This window comes from Bos grunniens, chromosome 9, assembly GCF_055505025.1.
Source record: "Bos grunniens cultivar Pamir isolate PY7600 chromosome 9, Bosgru_T2T1.0, whole genome shotgun sequence".
Lineage (NCBI taxonomy): Eukaryota > Metazoa > Chordata > Mammalia > Artiodactyla > Bovidae > Bos > Bos grunniens.
Window position 1 is genome coordinate 83,951,483 of NC_141173.1, and position 17,321 is coordinate 83,968,803.

The 17,321-nt window shown below is 38.2% G+C and overlaps 1 protein-coding gene across 5 annotated transcripts in view; it reads right to left on the minus strand.

Moving 5' to 3' along the window:
- Positions 1-17,321, minus strand: part of EPM2A (EPM2A glucan phosphatase, laforin) — a 126,312-nt gene that overhangs the window by 82,778 nt on the left and 26,213 nt on the right. Inside the window, exon 1 of one of the 5 annotated variants that reach the window (XM_086316610.1) lies at positions 13,626-13,796. The exons of the other annotated variants lie outside the window; for them this stretch is intronic. The gene's annotated coding sequence lies outside the window, so the exon portion shown is untranslated. Of the gene's footprint in view, positions 1-13,625; positions 13,797-17,321 lie in introns of those variants that run through there. 5 annotated transcript variants of the gene reach the window in all.

Here is a 17,321-nt window from a genome sequence, read left to right on the forward strand (position 1 = left end):
CCAGTAGTCATGTTTGGATGTGAGAGTTGACTGTGAAGAAAGCTGAGTGCCGAAGAATTGTTGCTTTTGAACTGTGGTGCTGGAGAAGACTCTTGAGAGTCCCTTGGACTGCAAGGAGATCCAACCAGTCCATTCTGAAGGAGATCAGCCCTGGGATTTCTTTGGAAGGACTGATGCTAAAGCTCAAACTCCAGTACTTTGGCCACTTCATGCAAAGAATTGACTCATTGGAAAAGACTCTGATGCTGGGAGGGATTGGGGGCAGGAGGAGAAGGATATGACAGAGGATGAGATGGCTGGATGGCATCACCGACTCGATGGACGTTGAGTCTGAGTGAACTCCGGGAGTTGGTGATGGACAGGGAGGCCTGGCATGCTGCAATTCATGGGGTCGCAAAGAGCCGGACACGACTGAGTGACTGAACTGAACTGATGTCAGTAGTTTTCTCAAAAAAAAAAAAAGGTGGCGGGGGGAGGGGGGGGCCTAAACAGAAGATCTCTATAAATAGAAAGGAAGTTGTTTAACATCAGAAAGGAAGAACATGATAAGCAAATGGGTAAATACAGTAGATTTTCTTTCTTCTCTTGAGTTTCTAACAAATATTACAGTGCTCTCTGATGTCCTACATGTATGCTGGAGATATTTAAGGCAGTTATATGGAGAAGGGCAAAGAAATAAGATTCCTCCAATTCATTTAATATGGCAAAATAATGAAACCAGTCATCTATGACAAGTTATGTTTGTACAATGTAGGTGAATCAAAATGGAATTCAAAAAAATGTTTAAGTATGAACCATATTTCCATAAGAAGGCAGAGAAAGGAAGCAGAAAAAAAAAAAAAACAGAAAATTACCATAAACAAATGAAAAAAAAATAGCAAACTTAAGTCCTAATATACCAATAATCTCATTAAACATAAACTGTCTAAATACACATTAAAATACAGAGATTTTCAGAGTAGATTTTTTTTTTTTTTTAGTGAACCAGCTATTTGCTGTCTAGGAAAAACTCACTTCAGATTAAACAGGCAAGTGAAAAGTAAAAGTATAGAAAAAGATACACCATGCAAGCATTAATTAAAAGAAAGTAGAAGTGGTTACATTATTATCATATAAACTAGAACCTGAAAACAAAGAAAAGCACTAGAGATAACGAGGGAAATTATATGGTGGTCAAAGTATCAATCCAACCTGGATTGATGGAAAGGATTATGCAAAGTGAAATAAGACAGAGAAAGACAAATACTATATGATCTCACTTACATGTGGAATCCACAAAACCAAAACCAAAACACACAAAAAGCAATGAAAATGTGTTTGTTTCAATGAGTGAATAACAAATTCTGGTATGTCCATACCATGATTCAGCCAAAAAAAAAAGGAATGACCTGTTGATAATGCAATAACCTGGGTAAATCTCAAAAAATTATGCTGAGTGAAAAAAAATGCCAATCCCACATATTATATAATACCACTTTTATAACATTCTTGAAAAAAAATGTATAGAGATGGAGAACAGTTTAGTGGTTGCCAGGGGTCGGAGGGTTAGAGAAGGTAGAAATCAGGTGAGGCTGTAAAGAGGACACGGAAGATCCTGGTGGTGAATATGTTACCAACGAGAGAAGGCAAAAGTTACTCTGAATCTTTTTGTATTATTTCTTATAACTGCATGTGAATAAAATAAAATTACTTCAAAAAAAAGTTTCATTCAAAAATAAATAAATCTTGGTTTGCCTGTTTTTTCCAAATAGACTAGAGAATTTTTAGGTTTCCAATCCACTTTTTGTTCCATAGGACTGGCCTAAGAGTACAGTGTGTAGCTGTTCAGTCACCCAGTTGTGTCAGACTCTTTGAGAACCATGTACTGCAGCACACCGGGCCTCCTTGTCTTTCAACATCTGGAGTTGGCCCAAGTTCATGTCCATTGCACTGGTGATGCCGTCCAATCATCTCATCCTAATAAACGCATTGTTCACTAGCACTGTGATCATTTATGCCTAGAGGTTTAGTTAACTTTTCCAGGTCTCTTCTACCTCGTGAAGGTGTCAGTTGGCTATGCTGTCAGGTTAAAAGGTAACTTTGTGGCTTCTTTGAAGGTTGGGGTAGGATGGGGAGGGAGCCTGCAGGAGTGAATTCTCTGTTCCATTGGAGCCGCCCACTGTCAGTCACTTATTAGCATTAATTTTAAATAAACATACAAACAACTCACTAAGGCAAGATAAACTAACCTGTGTTATTGGCAGAAAAGTAGAAAAGGATTCATTTAATTAACAATAAATGCCTATTTCCTTAGTGCGGACTTGGCCATAATGTTATTTGTTCATTGAGGCAAATCACGAAAATTAAAATAAAGCGACGAATGTGAAGGAGTAAGAAGACAGCTTTCTGGCATTCCAGTTAAAGCCAGGGAAGTAAAAAACCTCAAAAAATCTAAAACTCTGGACTAACACATTATTTTAAATAGTTCTGTAAGTTTGAAAGTTCAAGTTAAAATGACTTTATTTTTTAGTCAGAACGTTTGAAATATGGGACAAGCAAAATTTATTCAATAGCAGTCTACTTAAAATTCTAATTATTTTGCATATGTTGTTTTATTTGAATCTATCCTCTTCAGAGTTTAATTACCTTGCAGTTTTTATTTCTAGCACATGAACATCAATTTGAACCTAACACATTAATCTCTAATTTTAGCTAGTAATTCACCCAAATCAGATCGCTCTCATGCCCATCTGTTACTTACTACTCCAGAACTTATTGGTGCATAAAGTTGTACAAACATGGTGTAATCATTACCAGCTCTGGCATTTTGATATTCTATTCCAATGGCAAAAGCAAAACAAAATAAAATGCAAAAACATATTTTTGTTCAACCAACTGCCTCTTTGAGAGAGTGGATCTTGTTCCAATTGAGCACTTTGATAAATTGCAGCAGGCAATGGTTGAAAATAGTTGAGTTTAGGAGTAGTGGTGGGAAACAGCTAAATTGCATCACAGAAGACAAGATATGGGGGCAATCAAAGAAGGAAAGGATAGGAAAAGAAAATGTGAAGATTGAGAAAGAGAAGGAAAGGGGAGATGGAGAAAGAGAAGAGAGGTGGGAAGATGCAGCCAGCAGACTACGTAAAGTGAAGTTGATACAAAACACACTGGTCGTGAGACCACCAGAGAGCAGGTAAAGGCAAGTGTTTTAATACCTAATTTGAACTTGTTTGTCCTTCTATAATATTCCTCTCTACTCATCAACGCCCCCCCACCCCAACCTTCAATATAACCTACTACATTTACACACAAATTTCTTGCATGGAGAGAGAAAGAGGATAGTTCATTAATGAAAATTCATTTTAAAACTTAATTTCTTGCCAATGTTGACTTGATGTATAACAGGGCAATATAAAGCAGGGCAACAAGAAGCTATATCTGCTAAGCAGAGCAGAAGCAGGGAAGCAGAAGTAAGGAAGACCCAGCGGATTTAAATCTTCCCTTCTCCACAGTTATCTTAGAGAGCATTCCATCCTCCCCAATCTATAGGAACAGGGATACATACATGTATCATAAGGAGGAAGACCACAGTTAATATCTAACATAAGGAGTTATACAGTCTCTTTCAGAATCTGTGTACACACCACAAAATAAAATTTTAAGAGAGAAAACAAGAAAAGTTAATAGGAAAATAAATAATACAAAATTATGAAAGAATATTATTATTTACAGGATTTTTATCTCATTTGATTATGCAAAAATCTTAAATGCAAAGTGTCAAGTAGACAACACTTCATGCTAATGGCAAAAAAAATGATATCTGGCTAATGAAAGTTAGGAAATCAAAGACTATCTACGGGCAGGAAGAAAGTTCTATACCAATTCAGGTAGGTATGTAGATGAAAGTTCACTTCCTGTATAACAATATTGCATTAAAATAATAGGAGGTTTATATACTCGAGTCCTTTGCCATGAGTTAAAGCTAAAATAACTCCAAGGAAAAATCCAATACCAAACAATTCCACAAATTCAGGAAAGAGCTCCAAAAGTTTTGATTTAAAATTATAGTAATGACTACAAAGACACTTCACAATGATGAAAATAGGAACTAGATTTAGAGATAATAAGGCTTTTCTACATTAGACATGAGAATATTATTGTTAAGGAGGCTAGAATTTGGAGGACCAGAAAGGAAAACACTAAATGTGACAGGATGATTATGATAATGAATCAAACATCTGACTCCTCTGTATGTGCGTGTGTGTGTGTGCACACACACATGCATGCAAATGTGTGTATGTGTGTGTGACTGTCTTTCAAGTTAAAAACAACTGATTATTATTGGTGATTGATATTTTTATGGCAATGGTAAGTTGAAATGCGATATCTAAGCATCATCCTTTCTGTAAATCTGTACAGGTAAATTTGTCTAATCCTTCAAAATAAGCTACTCAGCTTAAGATGGTTACTGGACAGAACCACAAGTCAGGGGGCTCCTACCTTTGTACGTAATAGGTCTGGCTTCATTTGTTCTCGTTAATAATCAGACTTAAGACCATTCACTTATGCTTCAAAGTCTATGAGACAATCAACAAAAATCCTTAGACAGTTGTTTATTAGGCAGGTGTAATGCGTTGGTCCTCTCAAAGCTGAGCTTAAGGTGTGCAGAAAACGGGAACAGCAGGAGTGATTAATAAAGCTTAGCCTTGGATTCACTCTCTGCCAGGCCTCCAGAGGGGATCTTTTAGGTAAAACTCCCCAAAGAGCCTTGATCAGTTCCAGCTAAGAATTTAAAGAAAAACTTAATTAACACCTGCCAAACCATGCAGAGCAGAATATTAGGAGGGAAATTTTCCATGATTAAATTGAGGTTTAGATCAAGCTAAGTTGAAGAAATATAATTTAAAAAATGATTATGGGCATTAAAAAATTCAGTAGTTCTTTTCCTAAAAGATTTGCTAATAATTTAATATCTCTTCGTTGCAAACAAAATTAGGTACCCCCAAAATTTATATGTTGAAACTCTAACCCCCAAAGTGAATTTCTCTGGCTATACAGCTGTTAGGGAATTCAGGTTAAATGAGAACATAAGGGTGGAGTCCTAAACCAAAAGGACTGGTGCCCTTCTAAGAAGGGAAAGAGAAACCAGAATCTCTCTCTCCATGCAGGCATTGAGGACAGGCTATGTGAGGACACACCAAGAAGGCAGCCATCTACAAAACAGGAGAAAAGTCCTCTCCAGAAACCAAATCTGCTGGCCCTCTGATCTGGGACTTCTAACTTTCAGAACTGTGAGAAACCAAATCTGCTGGCCCTCTGATCTGGGACTTCTAACTTTCAGAACTGTGAGAAAATAAATTTCTATCATGTAATCTACCCAGTCAATGGTATATTGTTATAGCAGCTCAAGCAAATGAATGCACTCACATATATGAAATATTCTAGAATTTAATTCAGTTAATGGACTATCCAAGGATTATCAAGAGATTGTTGTATATCCAGTCCTGGGGTAAAATGAAGTAGACAAATGAAATTTACAACACGATTCTTACAATGAATAAATTATTGTTGATTAGACAACAGTTACACAAAGCAATTTGTGAATGAAACAAAACTAAACTAAATGATGAAAATAATTTTAAAACTACCTAAGACACTGTGTGGATCACAATAAACTGTGGAAAATTCTGAAAGAGATGGGCATACCAGACCTCCTGACCAGCCTCTTGAGAAACCTATATGCAGGTCAGGAAGCAACAGTTAGAAGTGGACATGGAACAACAGACTGGTTCCAAATAGGAAAAGGAGTACCTCAAGGCTGTATATTGTCACCCTGCTTATTTAACTTCTATGCAGAGTACATCATGAGAAACGCTGGGCTGGAAGAAGCACAAGCTGGAATTAAGATTGCCAGGAGAAATATCAATAACTTCAGATATGCAAATGACACCACCCTTATGGCAGAAAGTGAAGAGGAACTAAAAAGCCTCTTGATGAAAGTAAAGAGAACAGTGAAAAAGTTGGCTTAAAGCTCAACATTCAGAAAACGAAGATCATGGCATCTGGTCCCATCACTTCATGGGAAATAGATGGGGAAACAGTGGAAACAATGTCAGACTTTATTTTGGGGGGCTCCAAAATCACTGCAGATGGTGACTGCAGTCATGAAATTAAAAGACGCTTACTCCTTGGAAGGAAAGTTATGACCAACCTAGATAGCATATTGAAAAGCAGAGACATTACTTTGCCAACAAAGGTCCGTCTAGTCAAGGCTATGGTTTTTCCAGTGGTCATGTATGGATGTGAGAGTTGGACTGTGAAGAAGGCTGAGTGCCTAAGAATTGATGCTTTTGAACTGTGGTGTTGGAGAAGACTCTTGAGAGTCCCCTGAACTGCAAGGAGATCCAACCAGTCCATTCTGAAGGAGATCAGTCCTGGGTGTTCTTTGGAAGGACTGATGTTGAAGCTGAAACTCCAATACTTTGGCCACCTCATGTGAAGAGTTGACTCATTGGAAAAGACTCTGATGCTGGGAGGGATTGCGGGTAGGAGGAGAAGGGGACAACAGAGGATGAGATGGCTGGATGGCATCACCAACTCAATGGACATGAGTTTGGGTAAACTCCGGGAGTTGGTGATGGACAGGGAGGCCTGGCGTGCTGCGATTCATGGAATGACTGGAATGCGATGTTGGGATGTATTCCAAAGAGCAGTTGGCTCACTAGGAAAGGAAACTATGATAGATTTGTGGTGTATACATGGGTTTCCCTGGTGGCTCAGCTGGTGAAGAATCCACCTGCAATGGGGGAGACCTGGGTTCAGTCCCTGGGTTGGGAAGATCCCCTGGAGAAGGGAAAGGCTACCCACTCAGTATTCTGGCCTGGAGAATTCCAAGGACTCTATAGTCCATGGGATCGCAAAGAGTTAGACATGACTGAGAGACTTTCACTTTCACTTTTCACATGGATATAGAAGACTGAATTTTGGAGTATCCGTGTGAGCTACATCTAGTGAGAAATGTTTTGTGATAAAGAGGATGGATCACAAACTGTGATGACAATATCAGATGCTTTAGATACATAACAAAGATGACAATACTGGATGCTTTAGATACTTAACTAGCCACAACAATGTTTCAATGAGTATGATTTAAAGCAGGAGATAGTTAACAAGAACAAATGTCTATTTTAGTGGGTAGAGTGAGAACAAAATAGGGACTTGTAGGGTCCATAATACTTTCCAAATTCTAAAGCAAGCTGTGTAAAACAACCGGATTTCATGACTTGGAAAAGCCAAAAAGAATATTACGTTTTCTAACCATTATTTAGGAAGCCAGACTTCCTTTTTTATTACAGATGATTTCTATGAATTAATGATTCATAAGGATGCACATATCTTAAAATGAAAGCATCACAAAAATTGAAGATTCTCTTTAAAAACATCCCCAAAATGGCATTACTAGGCAATTATGCTTCCATTTAAAATTAACTACAACAACAAAGCTCTCCATTTTATATAATTTTTAGAGAAAATATGAAACTTAGATTGTTCTTAATAGGCTTGACTCAAAGCACCAAGACTGAATATTAATAATTCATTCAATGTGATGCTAATCTAGAGAGAAGCCAAAAGATTTGACCACCTGATTTGAAGTGATCAGATCTTGTGGTAGCTAATTATGCCATGACTCAAAGGATTAAACAAGCAGATCCAAATATTAAAATGCTCCATCTCTGCATAATTGGACATATTTCTATATACTGCAGTTACTTTCTATGTCACATGCAGTGATGTTTATTCATGTATTTAATATATTTTTATTTGATTGCTCTAATAATTTTTAATGTTGATTTTCCTACTGCCATTTAAACAATTTTTATAGTAGTGTCTAGACTTTTGTAATTGTTAAATTGTCAGGTCAATTTTTCTCTCCATAGCACTCTTAGACTTGACTAGAAATTTCATTGCATTTCATTGTCTGAACACAAATCCAAGTTACACTATAAAAATTAAGCATCTACATTAATATTAGACTCACTATATGAAGCAAATGGTTTCAACCAAATTTCACTACTTTGTTTGACATACCTTGAAGCCCACGACAAAAGCTCTCATGTCACCTATCTTTTGTGCATGCGTGCTAAGTCACTTCAGTCATGTCTGACTCTTTGAGACCCTATGGGCTGTAGCCTGTCAGGCTCCTCTGTCCATAGGATTCTCCAGGCAAGAATACTGGAGTGAGTTGCCATGCCCTCCTCCAGGGGATCTTCCCAACCAAGGGAAGGGACCTGCATCTCTTATGTCTCCTGCAGTGGCAGGTGGGTTCTTTACCACTGGCGCCACCTGGGAAGCCCTTATCTTTATGTACTTTAAGTCAAACAAACTGAGGCAGAAGGCAATACCTTCCCTAGTAACCATATCTCAAATGTCCCATGTTTAGATGCAAAGAACTCAAAATAATCATCTTCATCCCAGGAACTCTGAAAAACACTGAGCATTGTTTTACATTTAACTTCGTTCTGACCCAGTTCACGCAGTGCACAGGCATTTCAGTAGTTCCAAAGTAAGTCAATGCTTTCTAGAAAGTGGACTAAATGGTTTAATGAGACATTCCCTTGAACTGATCAAGGTCCGATGTGAAAACCATCTCTGTGGCTTCATGCTTTAGTTTCTTCCATGACAAAAATATTTTTTTATATGATGGAGATACAGCTAATGTAAACATCACATAAGCACTGCTCTAGTTACTGAAAAGAAATTAGGAATAAACAGCTAGTTGAAATAAAGGATAGAGTGGCCCAATGTTTTTAAACACTAAATTGTTTCTGAAATTGATAAGCCAGATTAAAACCTTTTTAATGAGACATTATAAGCTGTTAAAATAAATTAGAGAGATTTTCTTAAAATTTACCAAAGCATAAACTACACATGTATGAAAAATAGTTGATGAAGATTTTTGCTTCTCTAAATCTTATGTCTGACTGCAAGCAACAGAAAAACCAACAGTGACTTCAATAAATACACATAGATCTCACATGTAACAAAAGATGCAAAGCCAGGCAGGCCAGAACTGGTGAAATACCAAGTACCTTCTAAATGTCGGCTTTGCCATCCTTCACACATTGACTTTGCTGTCATGCCTGTCAACTCTTGTTCAAAGGGTGACACTCTACTGGTCATGAAAAAGAGTGAAGAGCCCCTGGTTCATTTTCATGAGAAAATTGAAAGCGTTCCTGGGAGCCTTTTACAAAAGACCTCTTACATCTCTTTAGCTAGAACTAGGCAACATGGACATCCTTAGACCGATTATTAACCAGGATGAGTAAGAGTACCACACTGATTAGAGCAATAAAGACTGATCCCGTTGCTACCAAAACAAATAAGGATTTCTGGTATTCTGAGAAAATAAGGATTTCTGGTATCCTGAGGAAATGGGGAAAAACAAATGCTAATTAGGCTGCTGAGGGTGATGATAATGGGTTGGAACACATCATCTTTCTCCAGCAAATCATCTCAGAAGATAGACCAAATTTCTTTTGGTATCTCATGTTTCTCCTTGATTTAATCCAAAAGTACCTAATGCATTAAATTTTTATTTGTAAAATATTTTTAAATAAGTTGACAATAAAACTAAAAGCATTTTAATATATTTTAAACACTTGAAAATTGCCCACAACCCACCCTTAAACAAATAGAGAATATAGGCTGTCTGGTTCTTGACTGTATTTGTCTTGTGCTAATATAACCTCTTCACTATAACACAGACTCTCCTTCTATGAGTGGCCTTATGAGTGTGTGCTTTCAGTCGTGTCTGACTCTTTGTGACCCCATGGACTGTGGCCCACCAGACTCCTCCATCCAAGGAATTTTCCAGGCAAGAATACTGGAGCAGGTTGCCATTTCCTTCTCCAGGTTATCTTCCCAACCCAGGGTTCCAACCTGTATCTCTTGCATCTCCTGCATTGGCAGGCAGGTTCTTTACCCCTGAGCTATCAGGGAATCTCCTACTCTTAAACCACCCCAAATCCCTCCTCTTCTAGTTTTCCTTTAGTCTCTGCCCCACCATCACCTCTGACAACCTCATTTTCCTTCTAACTGCCTCAGTTCTCAATAAATATCCTCATTTCCCTATTCATTCTTCAGGGGCTACAGTTTGTCATCTACCCTCATCAGCTTACTGAGGGGAAAAAAAAACAACATTAAATGAAGTCATCGTTTCAGATTCATTTTTCGCTTTTCTTTACCAACCTCCAGCTTGTAATGGTAGTGTGTACTCTGTTGAAACTCTCTTCTCTCGGCTCCATATTACTATTCCCCTGGATGGGAGGATATCATAGCAGTATGATAGTGTATGGACTCTACGTTCAAACTCAGACTGCATTCCAAGTTATACTATTCACTACTTGCAAACAGTAATAAGTCATTTAAGCAATCTGTGCCTCTGTTTTCTCATTTGTGAAAAAGGGAGAGTAGTACTATCTACTTCATAGGGTTGTTCTGAGAAAATTCAATTAAGTGATTTAATTTAAAGATTTAACACAGTACCTACCACAGTTGCTGTTCAATAACAACTCAGTAGGAACACTTAACTATTACTCTTCTTTCTTTCTCTTCCACTCCTGGTCTGTTTGCAAAACTGGTCACTGATATGCAAAACAGGTATACCTCAAAAATAAGCTCAAATTTTTTTAACAGCTTTGTTCAGATCTACATGTTCCAAAGATAAGACCAACGATTTCTTTCCAGCACCTCAGCTGGTTTACAAATTCTGACCAATCTCTTATCAAACCATACTAACTTCTTCCTAAAATCAGAACTAATTGAAACTCCTAAATCTTTTCACTTTGAATTGTTCTCTAGGTCTCTATTTTTACAGAATAATTTATTAATGCACATATAAGGTTTGACTTTTATTAGTTTTTTGTTGGTTTATTCCTATTTGAGGGACTTAAAATTTTGAATAATGCTTCTCTCAAATGAAATAGCAACTCTTTCCCAGTTTTCTCTTATCAGCAAGTGTGACAAGCACGTTTCCTAAATTACTAATAAAGAGATTTAGCAGGAAAGGACCTAGAATAAAGTGACTTGTGAAACGCCAGTTGCACTTACCCTCATGTTCCTACTGGTTTATCAATCAGAGTACTTTAGGTCAGTTGTACAACTTCAGTGAATCCACCTAACTAATCTATTAGCCACTCAGTCACTTTCTAATCTGTGAAAGTGTTGGTCTCTCAGTCATGTCTGAGTCTTTGTGACTCCATGGACTGTAGCACACCAGGTTCCTCTGACAATGGAATTCTCCAGGCAAGAATACCAGAGTGGGTTGCCATTTCCTTCTCTAGGGGATTTTCCTGACCCAGGAATCGAACCCGGGTCTCCTACATTTCAGGCAGATTCTTTACCATCTGAGCTAAAATAACAACTCAGTAGGAACACTTAACTCTTACTCTTCTTTCTGTCTCTTCCACTCCTGGTCTGTTTGCAAAACTGGTCACTGATATACAAAACTAAGATACACTGTTCCTACATTTTTCCATTTGTATACATGAGAATTGATATTTTATGAAGTAAAAATTCTAAAAAAATTTTTAAACCTACTTTAAAATATGTAATGATGATGAAATGCCAGAGTTTATTTTTAACTTTTTGGAGTCATAAATTCTTTTGAGAATCAATAAAAAGCTATGGATCATCTTCCAGAAAAAAAAAATTGTGTGTGTTCATGCACACAGTGCAAATAGCTTATCACTATTCTGTACATAAGAAGAGAGGATATATGATTCATAATTATGACCATAAGAGAAAGAAACGACATTCATTTTAACAAATCAATTCATTTGTAAACATCTATCCTTCTATCATTACTTTTTTCCTCCTTAAAAAAGGAAAAATTTATTTGACATAAAACAATTAAAATTTAAATTTTCTATCAAATGTCAGCCATTTAAAAATAGAGATTTCTCTATTTACACCATTTTACAAGCAACTTTTAAACAGCTTTTCAAAGGAGTTACTTTCTTTTATATAGAATGCAGTAATAATGGCAGTTTAGAAATTGCACTGATGGCTCCTTCCAAGTGGAAACTAGCAACCCACTATGTTACTAAAGAATCTTGATTTTTTTTTCATGCTACATGGAAAGAGAACTCAAGTACACCTGGACCATCACTTTTTTGTTGTTGTTTAGTTGCTAAGTCATATCTGACTCCTTTGCAACCCCACAGACTGTAACCCGCAGGGCTCTTCTGTCTATGGAATTTCCCAGGTGAGAATACTGGAGTGGGTAGCCATGCCCTTCTCCAGGGCATCTCCCGACCCAGGGATGGAACCTGTGACTCCAGCATTGGCAGGCAGATTCTTTTATCACTGAGCCACCTGGGAAGCCAACCATCCCTTATATGGAAGCCTTAATATCAAAAGAAGTCAGCAAGGAATAACTTATCAAGCTTTACAACTGTACTTTTCCTATTGAACTGATCTTGTAGAATTAATTTTCTAAGAAATTCTGACACAAGGTAAACTGATTCGGAACCCTGACTGTGTTTCACAAACATGTCATAGACATCAAAGGATTCAGCATAACAACTTTATTATCTTAGCATACATAGGATAAAACTAACATCAGTGGTATTACCAGTCAAAAATGTCTATATGAGTTTACTGAAAAAAATAATTGTTAAAGCACTCACAAAAGAAGCCAACAGCAAGATATTTGTAGGTGATTTTTAACTGATTTTAATTACCGACATCAAAGTAATTTAACTACATCTGAGCTAAGTTACGGAGAAGGCAATGGCACCCCACTCCAGTACTCTTGCCTGGAAAATCCCATGGACAGAGGAGCCTGGTAGGCTGCAGTCCATGGGGTCGCGAAGAGTTGGGCACGACTGAGCAACTTCCCTTTCACTTTTCACTTTCATGCATTGGAGAAGGAAATGGCAACCCACTCCAGTATTCTTGCCTGGAGAATCCCAGGGACAGGGGAACCTGGTGGGCTGCTGTCTATGGGGTTGCACAGAGTCAGACACGACTGAAGCAACCTAGCAGCAGCAGCAGCAGAGCTAAGTTAAGCTATCTAAGGCTTCTTCCCAAAAGAAGCAAACTGTTTGTCCTTCAGTTGTGTCCAACTCTTTTCAACCCCATGGACCGTAGCTTGCCAGGCTCCTCTGTCCATGAGATTTTCTAGGAGAGAATCCTGGAGTGGGTAGCCATTCCCTTCTCCAGGGGATCTTCTCAACCCAGGGATCAAACCAGGGTTCCAAAAGTTCTGGATAAATTGCTAAATTTTAGTGACTGTCCTCACATTTATGTCAATCACTTTTAAACAAATGGTAACAGATTCTCAGAATTATTTTGGGAGGGAGTGCATGGGATGGGGAAGGGTGGAAATAAGATTGGGAGAAAATGAGATGGTGATTAAATTCTTTTCTATGAGATTATATACAAACTGTAAAATTATAGTAGAGTGCAAGTGAAATACTGCCACCCAGTGGAATTAAGATAGAAATAAAATCTTCGAATGCAAGAATTTCATACCACTTTTCAACTACAACAATAGAGCTTAATAATTTTAAAAGTACTTTCAAATATATTATTTCTCAAAAAAAAAAAAAAACCAGTGGGACAGACAACAAACATGTGAGTACCTCTTTTCCTGAGTCTGAGGTTCTAGCAGATTACATGACTTGACAAAGTCCTATATTTATCCAGCAGCAAAGCAAACACCAGGGCTCAGGGTTGCTGGCACTCATTCCGCTGCTGCTGATACCACGCAGTTCCTTCTAAAAAGAGCCTCTATCTCCACCCTTGTCCAAAACCTGCACTTCACAGAGGAGAAAAGTGAGACTCAGAGATTATGTGGTCTTCTCAAACATTTCCAAAGGATTTCAGAAATATAGATTAAAGTAGAACCCTTTTGGGGTTTCCCTGGTGGCTCCCGGGTAAAGAATCTGTCTGCAATGCAGGAGCCACAGGAGATTCAGGTTTGATCCCTGGGTCAGGAAGATCCCCAGGAGGAGGGCATGGCAACACACTCCAGTATTCTTGCCTGGAGAATCCTATGGATAGAGGAACCTGGTGGGCTACAGTCCTTAGCGTTGTAACAGTCACACATGACTGAACTGACAGCACACACACACACACACACACACACACTTACACACACTGTGATAACTGACAACTCCAAGTTTTCAGTGGCATAGAAAAGCAAAGGTTTACTTCTCTCCTGTGCTAGGGCTCATTATAGATTGGCTAAGTAAGGACTCTCCTTCATGTTGTTGTCATCTCTGTGCTGGGACCTTCAGAAAGAGGAACCATTGTTTGGAATATCAATAGTAATCTCTTGTCGGAGAGAAAAAAGTAAGGCAAAGCAACAGAAAATGACATACATCATTTCTTCTTACACTTCATTGACTAAAGCAAGCCATATGACAAAGGTATACATCTTCAATTGGGCAAAGAACAATCTCCCACAGGGAAAGGATGTAGATATTGGTAAACAATAATCAACTACCATACCCCCAACTGTTCCAAATATGCTGAGAAAAAGTGGCTCTCGGTTACACAGAGGAAAGAGGTCAGATCCCTCAATATGTGGGATGGGGATTCAAGCAACTTTACTCAAATATCAAAAAGAAAGGTTAGGGACTTCCCAGGTGGTCCCATGGCTAAGAAGTTCCCAATGCAGGGGACCTGGGTTTGATCCCTGGTCAGAGAACCCAATATGCCACAACTAAGAGTTTGCATGCCCCAACTAAGACCCAGCACAGCTAAATAAATAAAAGGAAAATCTATCACAGAAGGCTGCTGCTGCTAAGTCGCTTCAGTCATGTCCGACTCTGTGCGACCCATAGATGGCAGCCCACCAGACTTCCCATCCCTGGGATTCTCCAGGCAAGAACACTGGAGTGGGTTGCCATTTCCTTCTCCAATGCATGAAAGTGAAAAGTGAAAGAGAAGTTGCTCAGTCGTGTCCGACTCTAGTGACCCCATGGACTGCAGCCTACCAGGCTCCTCCGTCCATGGGATTTTCTAGGCAAAAGTACTGGAGTGGGGTGCCATTGCCTCACAGAAGGCTAGAGGGCTTGAAATATTTGTTTCATAAATGGGAAATAAAAATGAGTATGTATTAAACAAGTAGACCAAGAAAAGGTATTTAGAATGTTTGTAAGTATGAGTGATGACTCTGAGTCCTAGTTCTGGATACAGCATTTTATCAAGTGAAACTCATAGAAGCTACCTGTGTTCAGGGAAGGATACCATATCTCATCAGATATGTCAGGGTTACTCTCTCATCACATGGCAGGGTTACTTAATCTACATATACACAAAACTATAGCTATGTGGGTGGGGCTACCAGAGCTAGATAAATGCAAATTATATCTATTATCAATCATCATTGCTGCCTTACTTACACGTACGTTAAACCTACAAGTTGAGTGGGGGCAACAGAACCAGCATATGCACTAATTGCATATATGATGAACATGTTGTTCAGCAGCTAAGTCACATCCAACTCTTTTCGACCCCATGGACGGCAGCATGCCAGGCTTCCCTGTCCTTCACTAGCTCATGGAGTTTACTCAAACTCATGTCCACTGAGTAACTGATGCCATCCAACCATCTTATCCTCTGTCGTCCTCTTCTCTTTTTGCCCTCAATCTTTCCCAGCATCAGGGACTTTTCCAATGAGTCAGCTCTTCTCATCAGGTGGCCAAAGTGTTGGAGCTTCAGTTTCAGCATCAGATCTTCCAATGAATATTCAGGATTGATTTCCTTTAGGGTTGATGTGTTTGATCTCCTTGCTATCCAAGGGAGTCTCAAGAGTCTTATCCAGCACCTCAGTTCAAAAGCATTGATTCTTCAGTGCTCAGCCTTCTTTGTGGTCCAACTCTCATATCCTTACATGACTACTGGAAAAATTACAGCTTTGACTATACAGACCATTGTCAACAAAGTGATATCTCTGCTTTCTAATATGCTTTCTAAGTTTGCCATAACTTTCCTTCAAGGAACAAGCATCTTTTAATTTCATGGCTTCAGTCACCATCTGCAGTGATTTTGGAGCCCAAGAAAATAAAATCTGCCACTGTTTCCACTTTTTCCCCATCTATTTGCCATGAAGTGATGGGACTAGATGCCATGATCTTTGTTTTTTGAATGTTGACTTTTAAGGCAGTTTTTTCACTCTCCTTTTCACCCTCTTCAAGAGGCTCTTCACTTTCTGTCATTAAAATAGTATCATCTGCATATTTGAGGTTGTTATTTTTCATGGCAATCTTGATTCCAGCTTGTGATTTATCCAGCCTGGCATTTTACATGATGTACTCTGCATATACGTTAAATAAGCAGGGTGACCAAGATACATGAGTTCACTAAACCATGCTATTTTCATAGCTCACCTAGAAATGCCATCAGTGGAACATGACAGACACCCCTTAGGGAGTAAGATGATAATCCCCTACGTTCCTCATCCAAAGAAGTATGTATATGCATGTATGTGTGTTATGCATGAATCAGAAGGTTTTTTTAGATAGATTTAACAATTTTATATTATATAGTCATTTGTTGTACTTAATAATTTTATAATAAATATAAATTATTGAATGAGGTTAAATAATCTATTTATATCTCTTGCCATCTCTTGTTTGACCACTCACAATTTACCTTGATTCATGGACCTAAAATTCCCAGTTCCTATGCAATATTGTTCTTTACAGCATCAGACTTTACTTTCACCACCAGACACATCCACAATTGGGTGTTGTTTTTGCTTTGGCTCAGCCTCTTCATTCCTTCTGGAGCTATTTTTCTGCTCTTCAGTAGCATATTGGGCACCTACCGATCTGAGGAGTTCATCTTTCAGTGTCACATCTTTTTGCCTTTTCATACTGTTCCTGGGATTCTCAAGGCAAGAATACTGAAGTGGTTTGCCATTCCCTTTTCCTTAAAGAAATTACCTCTAACTGGTTTTCATATTATTTCCCCAAAGCTAATGGAATAATGTGGCATGGTTTGTTACAGATCTGAGACTGCTATAGTTTTAACAGAAATCCAAGAAAAGGATACAGCACTAATAAAGAGGTGCATAAAATATTGTGAGAAAATAAGCCTCTGGGTGGACTGAAAGTTAGATTGTTCTTAGGAAATAGCAGGAAAGTACAGGCAAAGTAAATTTTTTTAAATAAATAATTGCCAGATTTTGAGGAAACTGAAAGGTCATACTAGAAGTTTAGACTCATTTCATAGGAAATAAGAAATCGTCAAAGAATACTCAATCACACATGGGACATTATCGAATCTGTGCTTTAGGAAAACAGCAGCGTGGAAGAAAGAATAAATAG